Source organism: Catharus ustulatus, chromosome 1 (genome assembly GCF_009819885.2).
Source record: "Catharus ustulatus isolate bCatUst1 chromosome 1, bCatUst1.pri.v2, whole genome shotgun sequence".
Lineage (NCBI taxonomy): Eukaryota > Metazoa > Chordata > Aves > Passeriformes > Turdidae > Catharus > Catharus ustulatus.
Window position 1 is genome coordinate 124589799 of NC_046221.1, and position 11402 is coordinate 124601200.

Below are 11402 nucleotides of genomic sequence, written 5' to 3' on the forward strand. Positions count from 1 at the left end.
CAAACCAGAAGTGTTTTAAAAGGTAAAATAATTGTTTGCCTAGAAAAACATCTATTATCTTGTGACTTTTTTTCCCTTATAGGAGGTAAAATTGGTGGTGAATGGATTACAACATTTCCTTGATGCAAATCTTTCTCTACAGAGAGCAAAGGCCTCATTTCAAGCTCAGACTAAAATTGTGGTGTTTCCATTGTTTGCATTTACAAACCTTCCTCTAGCCATTATTTTGTTTCTTCTGCTGGGTCCACTGTTCCCTGCCTTTGCTCTCTGCTTGATGTTCTGACTATTTCTCATTTGCAAGTCATAGAATCATAGAAAGAGTTGGAAGTGACCTCAAAGATCATTTAGTTCCAACCTCCTTGCTGTGAGCAGGGACACCTTTCACTAGACCAGATTGCTCAGAGCTCCATATAACCTGGCCTTAAACACTTACAGGGATCACAGCTGACCTCTGCTTCCAGAAACATCCAGAACCCAATAGCATCTTCCTACCCACTTTCCCCAGTTTTAATTTCTGAGCTGTGGTTTGGGCTGTGACTTCCTTTCTCTTCCAGTACTCCAGATGAAAGCATCACTGCTCCAGCATTTGTAGGAGGAGAATCTGTGAAGGTCAGTAACCAGTTGCATCAGCTTCAAAGATGTGCCATCCCAACATTCACTATGCCCTTGTATTATATTCATAAGCACTTAATGGATATATATATTTAATACACCCTTATGAATTTCAAACTTGTGTATGTTCAGAATACAAATTATCATATTTCTTTCCTTATTTTGGAAGAGGCCCCATTTAATTGAAAAGTCTTTCCCATTGTTTTTTCTGATAGCTTACAGACTTTGCTATCACTTTTTCTTTTCTATCGCCAATTTTATATTACATGACAGAGGCTGGTTGAAAATATAATGATACCATGGTAATTTTCTGCTGAATTCATTGTTCATTTCTGTTCTGAAATTCAGCTGGCACCTATTTACATTTCTGTGGTATTATATTGGAATTATCCTTAGAATTCCATGCATTTTTTTCCCTAAGTAAATTACATTTTGCATTTAAAAATTAAAGGAAATATCTAATTAGTGGTATTGAATAACTGGTAGATTTTGTGTTTCTTGAGATTATCTCAAAATTAGAGTTTACTTCTATTTGCATTTAGATTTCTAACCCAGTGCTTGGCCTTTGGAGGAGAACAAAAAATGTTTGCTTAAAGGATCTGTTTATTTCAGGTTGCTTCTTTAAATATCCCAATAAAAAAATCATTCTGTAAATCAGTAAGTTGTATTTTTCATTTTTTATATGTTTTAGAAAAAAGTTGGTCTTCCTTCCATATATCACTGTTGTTATCTCTAAAAGCCTGAATGGTCTCATTGAACTCAAATTGAGAGACTACTGAAGTTCAATGACATAGTGAGAGGCATCTGCTGGAAATTTTGTTCTTGTAACAGATACTATTTCAGCACTGAGAACAACACCAAGGACTTGAGCCTATATGTCTTTCACATTTAGAATTCCTACCAAAGTCAGGGGAAATCTTCATGAAGCAGAAAAGTGTAATAGTACAATTATTCATCTACTCGAAAAAGGCATATTATTCTAACACCTATTAAAATTGATGCCTTTTTAAGTTTCTATCTCAACAATTTTGAAAGCAGTAAAATATGTGCAGGAATTGTTAAGTATTTTTTCTTTTCTGAATCATAAAATTTTGCCCTTAAAAGTTTACAGAAAGTCAAATACTAGGCAAATATTCTCTCCATACTATGGTATCCATCTTTTTACACTACTCTTGCAAGCAAAAACATAGGAAGTTCTAGAAAAAAAAAAACCTACTAAATAAAATTCAGTGTGTCAATTCACTTTTATTTAAAAAAAATTAACTGAGACTAAATCAAAACATGTTATGTTGTGATTTATTGGCAGTGCAACATGTTGAGTTTCAAGTGAGCTGTTTGTCTCCTGAAGGGGACAGGAGAAAAGACTCTGAAATTACACCTAGAAGATGTGAATAACTCTGGTACTTCTCACTCATTCATTGCTTAACAATTACTGTAAGTTATTGCAGATATGAAAATGTGTTGAAAGTGTACGCAAATAACTTTTCCGTTTTGTGACTAATGTATTATCTGTAGATGACAGCAAATGGAGTGAGGCAACAATTATTTCATTTATTATCTGGTATGCATGGGAGTGTCTCTCTGTCTTGTCTCAAACACAACTCTGCCAAGATAGGGCTATGACCCAGAACTCTGAAAAGCAGATATCATCATACTGGCTATCACAAGTGACCCACTCTTTTTTTTTAGGAAGCAAGTTCTATCAAAATCAATAGCGTAAGCTACTAGATCCTTGCAGAAATTGGTTACAGAATAATTTGTGTAAAGGCTGTCTCCTGTTTCTGAGGGATATTGTGCTTCTACTTGGAGCAGTGAGAAGGTGTGATCCTTCCCAAACACCCAATTTTACTGTAATATTTAGTATTGTAACTATGGGCTTAGTTATTGTTATGACCCTATTGATAATCCCCCATATGCATGTATAGGTCCTGTTTATGTGTAATAGTGATTTGAGTTAGAAATCTCTGATCCTGCTGAACACATGACCCTTAGCCTTCACCTTGAAAGGTTTTGTTATCACGCTTAGCTTAGAGTCGAAAGTGTACCTGTATTATGGCTCCAACATCTTGGCAAAGAGCTGCTCCAGCCTGAGGGCTGAGTGCCTCAGCTCCACCTTCAATCTTTGGGTCTGGTCCAGCATTGTGCTAGGGAAAGGTGCCAGATCAGTGTCACCCAAGGCTGAAGTTCTTCCACACATCCATGAAAAGGCAATACCATGGGTCATAGCAATGCTAGACTTTTCACACATCTCAGCAAACAGTGCTGTACAGAAGGAGCCAACAAAGTGCTTCAGCCACTCGGTTCAGACTGATCCAAAGAGTCAAGAGCCTCAGTTCTTCAGCTTAGCCTGAGTAGTCCAAGTCCACTAATTTATTTGATGCTACACCTCTACAAACAGCTGCCTAGCACAGACATTGCTTGTTTTGACCAAGAGGTAATATAGGTTCGAAAAACATGGAACTAGATTCCAGACTACTCAAACCAGTCAAAACAAGTCAAGTGTCTTTCCTAAGCCCAGCCTGCACTGTCCTCCCTTGCTAAAAGGCTCCTCAGTGCTGCAATTTGGCAGTCAGCACTGAGAGAGAATTTCAAATTCAAAGATCATCTGGATCTTAAAATGTCAACAAAACACCTGTTCTTCCAGTATCAGGAGGCCACTGATGAACCACAAATGCCATTATTAATTATGTACAGATTACTATATGGGAAGTTTAAATCACCTATGTCAAATTTTGGTGTAAACTTATAAAGAAGTGAGTGCTTTGTCTGCCAAAACACTCAGGAAATGCCTTTTAAGACAGGCTATTGGTAACACTCAGCAGCACAGACCCAGCAGTGCCCTGCTGTCTTTCCTGTGACAAGCAGAGTATTGATCCCCAACATCTCCACTGCTTCAATCAGTCTCTGTTTGAGATGTATGGCATTTTGAGAAGCAGTAGCTAACACTAGGCCAAAACCAGATTGTTTCTTTTCTCTGACAATCCCTTCTGGTACCGTTCACAGGATGGAAATGCTTGTGGCACAGGATTATTGATAAATGCTGCATGCAGAAGTCTTTAGTTCCAATGAGCAGACAGAACCTGTCTGTGTCCCTTAGGTTCTACCTGACTTTTGTTGATCAAGTGCTGATGCCTGAATTGTTCCTCCTTTCAATAATGCAAAAACAAAACAAAATGAAATACTGTTTTATTGAAAGCAAACAGTAAACTCAAACTGTGGATTGGGGTTGGATTTAGGAAACTTGACAGTAATGCAGCAGTGATAGAGGTTATAGAGAGAAATCAGTTTACCCCACCCAGAGAGATTTTGAGCAGCTGTCTGACCTGATCCTGAGCTGATCATAGTCCTGTTTTGAATAAGAAGCCACAATAAAAAATGTCAATAAATAACTTCCAAACAACAAGTAATGTGTGTCCTGTTTGCTGCATTCTTAGGATTACTGAAATTACCATTCTGATTTGAAAAAGAAAAGCAATTGTTAAACCTGGATATTTAAACTGAACAAAAGTGTTTTTTCAGTAGTGACTAACAAAAAATGGAAGAACAAATATAGATTTTAATACTGGTATATTAAAATGAAAATTTACGTGGCCACAGTGAGTTACAGTGGGAATGTCTCCCTCCTCATCAGTCCACAGAGGTTTGCACATATAGTAGCCCACTTTGCATTGCTTGGAAAATTTATCACAACATTTGCAAAAAGTGATTTGTGTTTTGGGACAGTAATTCATTTTTTAGAAACTTTCTTTTTATTTACTGCTAGAGGTGGGCTGAAGCCAGTTGTGCCTGAAATGAAACCAAAAGCCTCATGAGCAGATGGCCTAGCATGTTCAGCAAAAGTGCTATCTGAAAATGTGATGTATTCATCACTAATGAAGAACCTTGAGGACTATCCTCTCTGATTTCCAGCAGCCTCTGAATGTGTATGATTCCCTTATTCTCACAGGCACTGCTGCAGATGAGATATAAGAAGCAGGAGTAGCACTAAGATTTAAAAGTCACTTTTAAAAATTTTATTCTATATTAGTTTGTCTTCTTAATACCTAGCAGCACAAATACTTGTAAGTGTTGACTTGTCTATATATATGAACTGGAATATATCTGCATATGTAAATTGAAACCACACTAAATGGACATTATGATATGCCTTTCAGTATCTTTAGCATAGGCTACCTCAAGGTTAAAGTTTCCTTCTCCATCCACTCCTTTCCTCTGGTTAATGTAATATTTGCCTGGCTTCCAGTGTCAGATCTCAGCGTGGCTCCTGTCATTTCAACACAGCCTATTACATTCAAGATCAGGACACTTAAGTAAGTGTGTTTTAATGGAGAAAGGTGAATATGTAGGTGTCTACTGATAAATTAGTTAAATTCATATAGTTAAATTCCCTGTGGTAAACAGTGGTAACTATCCTTGAATGGACAGGCATTAGCGCCATTAATTCTGGGCCCCACTCAGTGTAGCCCTTCAGTAAGCACCAAGTGGATACCAAAAAGCAGACGTAGATGCCTGCAAAACAATTTTAAGGTGTTTAAGTATGGAACTGAATCCCACCCTGGTTGATTGCCAGCAGTACTTTACCTTTCTCTCCAAAATTGTCACTCAGTGTTTTTGTATTTCCATTTCACTTGTTTACCTGCTCCCCTTGCTCCTACATGTCTTGTTTAATTCCTTGTTTTGTTGTCTCATATCATCATTTGTTATGGAACAATGTGTTCAAAATCTACTCTTGAACAAGACAACCTTTGTTTGTACCTGGTTGAACTGTCGCTCTGATAAAGTGCCTTCCTCCTCCTGACAGTGAGTTTGACACAAATCATTTATCCTCTCACCTTACCTTCATATTTAATGTACAAACATGCTTGTTTGTTTGTTTGCTTGTTTTCCAAGGGAGGCAGATCTATCATTAAATTTTGGTTCTGTTAAAGAAAAGTGAATTTTTAATATCTGATTAGTGTTTTAGCTCTCAGTTTCTGAACCAACACTGCCTACATTCTTGTTAATATGCCTGATCCTCAGGCATGCTAATTTTTAAACCCTTTGCAATCAAAGAGAGATGTGGAAGTTTAACGTGTCTCCTGATTTTTGTGAAGGGTTTTTTTCCATGGTGGTTCCTGACTGTGTCTATATGAATAACACAACAGCAGTGAAACAGAATCTGTGTGCAATGCACAGATTATGATGATAACACTGAAGAATCCTCACATTCCCCCAGATGTAGCTCTCCAAGCAAATATGAGAAGGCTAGCTCACATACAACAAGACTATATACTGTATTCAAAGTATCATTGTGCAAGTTTAAATCTGGAGTGATTTCATCTGCTTTACTCCAGCCTGAGATCAGGATATGCCTGTATGATCAATACTGTAGGCATGTTGACCTAAACCTTCTGGAAATAAATAAATACTGTCAGGAACAGTCCTCTTGCAGGAAAACAGACAAAACCACCTGACTTTAAACAGACTTTTAAAAAACTCATCTCTTATGAAAGCTCTTGGGAGCAGGAGTTCTTTCAGTCTCCCGGGGCATAGCAAGCAAAGCAAGGTAAGTTATCTTGACACCAAGTCCTCGAGCAGCAGATCTTTTGGGGAATGAACAAAGTGCTCTGTAGAGCCAGGCTGGCTTATCGTCAGAGTCATCTGTATCCTTGAAAAGTACAGCTGGGGTTAGGGAAGCTGCAGAGAACACTTAGACTGACATGCTTCTCCAAGCAAAGGAATCATCATGACTTCAGTTTCAGGCTAAGTATTTTTAGTGTTCTTTGCTCCTGAGGGTTGTTTCTATCATAACCCATTGCTTTGCATGGAGCTTTTTCGTAGGTTTGGTTTTTTTTCTTTTAGGTATTTTTTTTCTTTAAAAAAAGAGAGAAAAGTACTTGAAAAAATCCCATACTTTTGAAGAATTTTCCTTATTACTGTAGCCCTGTGTGAGTTATTTCCAGCAATCCTGAAATTTGAACTGGGAATCTTTATCATATTAAATAGTTACTATGTTCTGCAAATAAATATATACAGATGAACGTATAAAAATTTCAAAAAATATTTCTTTTCACTGTTTTGGTAATCTCGTGTAATTCATCGACACTTTGGGAGCCATTCAATTTAATGCAAACAATACTCAGTTGACCAGACTACCAGGAGAAATAAGTCTGTATTGTAAGAAAAGAACAAAGACTATTTTTTTTTGTCCTGGTTTTCTGATTCCTCATAAAATAGTAAGTTACTTTTGACAGCTGTTCATTTTTAATTTTGGCCATATGGAGGCATAGTGAAAGGATGTTCCTGACATTCTACCTATCCAGGAGTACTAAAAATGAGGGAGGCTAAATCCACAAAACCATACAGAAATTAATTTTTCATTCTTTTTTTCCCCCCATAGAAAGTAAAAAAAAGAGATTTTCCCAAATGTATTAACAGAAATTCTCATAAAACTTGACCAGACCCTGCTAAGTGACTGGAAGCAGGAAAATCTGTTGCAGTCCTCTGGTGAGACAGTAGGATTTCAAGAGGTGGGTGTTATTGGTTCAAATGAGAGTACTATTCTTTGTACTTCCTCCTACAATTAATGTTTACAAAGTCATGTTTACAAATTAATGCAGTTTTGCACCAAACCTCCCCAGTTTTGATTTTTTCTCTTTTTAAAACCATATTTATATAAGCTAAACTAGTGGTGTACAGACTGGAGAGTGGATAGTCTCTGCTTTTCATTTACATGTGCTAGCAACAGAGAAGCTCACCTGTATTCCAAAAGAGAAAAGAGAAGACACACGGCTCCACCAGTACTTTCAGGCTGGTATTTCTGAAAGAAGAAATTCAAAAGCTAACATTTCATCTGTTTATTTACCACATGCCAGAGTCTGGTTTTCTCAGTTGGTTGTTAAACAAAACAGCTGTCTACTACACATCTGTTTACAAAACATATTACCAGATTGTGCAATGAAAGATTAGGGAACCCTGTTTTAATTCAAAATGAGATGGTGCAGCAATCTTAGATCCAGTATCTGAATCTGAATCAGTCCCTGAATCTTTGCTTTGCTGTGGAACAGTGCTGACCAAGTAATGCTCAATATCTTCCTACTGTCCTGCCTAATGGTCTAGACCATCTGGCATCAGCCTTTGGTCACATCATTTGAAGCTTGGGGAGAGCAGTGATGAAAAGACAGGCCAATGGAAGATTTATCCTAATTTTGCAAATTATAGCAAATACATTGATTAGCTACTTATGTATTTTATAAATCATGATTGGGAGGCCTAAACATGGGATTTGAAGACCATTGACACAATCTAAGCCTCTTCACAATGGACTGAAGTGGGGTAATTAACCTTTCCTTTGTCATGGACTAAGAGTGTATTCATAGATGGATATTGGTCTTCAGGTCATATGAAACAAATAAAAAAACTGCAAGAATCTCATGGAATGTCTGAGCCTTGAGTTCTGATTTGAGCCTAGCTTCTATTTGTGTAGCTTCTCACTGCCTTCCTTCATTTTTTCCACATTGTTTATGGGTTGAAAACAATTTCTTCACATGTGAAAGATATTCTGCTGAAAAATACTTTCAAGTATTTGAACAAAGGCCTATCTGGTTGCTTTCTTTTGGGTGGTTGTGCTGTGAAGCCCTAAAAAAACCCAGTTATTAGAAAGCTGTCAGCAGCTGTTCTCTGAAAATCAAAGCCACGGAAGAAGTTGCAATACCAGTTGAGTTCAGATAGTTGTCAAAGCAGATTTGACAGAGCTTACTGAAGGCAATAAGAAGCAGTGACTTTCAAAACCAAAACAAAAAAAAAACCAAATGAAAAATAGGAAGGAGAAATGAAAATAAAACAAGATGTTAAATAGTAAGAGATAAGAACAGACCTAATCTCCTGTAAATAAACTCTCTCTCTCAGTTGATCTGGACCTCTTGAAATGTTCAAGGAGATATATAATCAAACTGCAATGGCTCTTGCTGGGACAAGGTTCCTGACTGTGTATAACAATTATTTTTTAAGTATGAAATTCACTCCTTTATGTAATGGAAAATTCCCACAATTTCTCATCTCTCAAGGGGAATTCCAGGCACACCAAGTGAAAATTGTTTAAAGGAACATCTGTTTTGTCTCATAAATTATGTGACAACATCTTAATAGAAACACAACGTGCCTGTATATATTTCTGTGCTTTCACCCATTAATTACAGAGAATATTAAGGTTCTATTTTGCTGTGCTTAAAACATCTGGTGCCAAAAGAAGCAGCAAGGAGAAGGGAAGCATGGTTATGTTATTAGACTCAACAGTCCCAAAATACTGATCAGCCCTCATTACTGTCTGTTGTTTCCATATTAAGTTAGTATTTAATGTGCAACTCATCGAATATACATTTATATACATAATGAAGTATATATTTCAAATATATGTTCTATCCTATTGTTCAGTATTTTTAATAAACTCAATTTATAATAGTTAACAAAAGCATGATGTGGTCTAAATTCAGCCAACATTTATAAACAACTGAGCAACACATCCAAATTTTAATCTGATGTCCCTGAAAACATCTGCAAGGCTTTCTTAAAATCCAATACTACACCAGGAAGAACATTGAAGTCAAGCTTTCCATTCAGTCCTGTGGTCTTCATGTGCTGAACAACCAGCAGGTGCAGAACAATCAGCCCTGTGGCAGTGGGAGCAATCCCTCTAGCATGTTCTCAGTGACCACAGCCAAGGAACAGTGTTGAACACTGTGTGAGAACCCACACTTCAGCACTTGGACCTGACTTCCCAGCCTGAGCTGGCCACAGCAGTTCCAGGAGAGAAAAGCAAATGATTGGGAATACCTACAGCCTTTCTAAAGGAAGGCTTCCACTTTATGTAAAACTAAAACAGATCCCAATTCCAACATCTGTTTTTACGCTTTAAATTACCCCAAGTAGTTTCTTCATTTTCCAAAATTGCACTTCCTTAAAATGCCTCCTATTACACTATTGCATTTTATTGTGCATTAAACATCTGGTATCAACAGCCTAAACAACAAAAAAGCATGATTATGCTGTCAGACTTAATAATTCAGAAATATTAACCAGCTCTTATACTATCAGGAGTTTTTCATGCAAAATTGGCCCTTAATGTGTATTTTGCACTTATGAGACTTTGCACATACCAGCATAAGATAACAGTGTTCAATCTTTCATGTAACTAACAGAGTTAATTTGCCTAAATGAAATCACTTTATCAGCAATACTCTTGCCCTGCAAAAACCAAGGGATTATCATAGTCTGTAAAAACATACCAAACTGTGATCTGGAAAATGGGGGCGGGAGGGACTTCTTCTGTGCAATAATAGATTAGGAAAGCTATTTAGCCTTAAGCAAACTTGAGAGCTATGGAGGCTGAACCATGTGGAAGGAGACCATAAAGCTCTTTGCCTGTTCAGTAACCAAATGACTGCTGCTTAGTTAGCTGTAAGCTTCAGTTTGAGACCTTTTGCTCCCATATTTAATTAAAACATCATTGTCATCTTCTGTGAGTACTGAGCTGTAATACTGCAGGCCTATTCAAGATCTGTTTCTTAATTGGTCTTAAATAGGTTAATTGCAATTCAAAGAACAAGTCATTACCAGTGGGATGCAAGTGTATGATGCAATGGGACAGAGCATGAGCTATTGGCTGTAATGCCTGATGAACAGCAGAGTTATTATTTTAAGGTTATGGTTGGAAACATTTTTATTACATAGATTTCTGGAGTTTCCTTCACCTCCTCCTTCCTCCTTTTGCTCTGCAAAATCTACCCCTGCAGCTGTTACAAACTTCATGTTCACTGCTTGTTTGTCTCTGCACTAATGAAAGGGCTGGGAACCTTTGGTGAATGGCACACCTCCGATAATGGGTGGTTTAAGAGACCTTTTTCTTTCCTTTAATAATCAGTTGTGAACTCAAGATGACAAAACCAATGTGAATACCTGTGAGGTCTCACTGCCTACAGAAAACAGCCCTTGAACCCCCATGGGGTCCCCAGGTTGTCTGTATGGGAGTGGTATGAATATGTACCAGGGATTTAGTGGCAATGCCATTGGATTATGAACACTTACAACCAAAGCATTTTAAAATGGTACTGCAAGTGTTTTCTGACTTGTCTAATATCACTTGATTGAATAACACTCTGCAGCTTTGTTTCTCAGTTACACAAACAGATACTATTAATATATTAATGTTTCCGTGTGGTGGGCTCCGGATAGCCAGCCTTTTCAGGAAATCTTGAAACAGTGTATTGTATATGGAAAATGTATAGTTATATAATCCTCAGAAAGCCTAAGTAATTTAGGCATTCAACTAGGCAGATACAGATTTTGCATGAATGTTTCAAGGAAAGTTGCATTTTTAATCCTTTTACTGGCTTCTAGTCCTGCCAGGCACATAGCAACATCTCCTGGAAATTGAACAGAGTATAATGCAAACCTCTTCAACAGGCAACAAGGCTGCTATCTTCCCCAAATAACCTGAAGCACAAGGGGCTGGCATGTGCCTTGCCATGAGGAAAAAAATACCTGACTAACTTCTCTAGTACTTGCCTTCACTTTCACTCTTGTCTGCTTCAACCTACAGGTCCTGGTACAATTGTACCCTGTGCCTTCTCAATAGCTGTAGTCCTGAGAAGGAAAACACACTCTCTTCTGTATGTTTCAGAGTTTTATACCTCACAGAAGTCCTGGCATTATATGAAGGCATTTGCAGTAGCAAAGTCCAAAGAGGTATTCAGGGAATCTCCAAAGCATCTAGGGCCAAAACTCAGTTGGGTTATGGCTTTCTCTGATAAGAA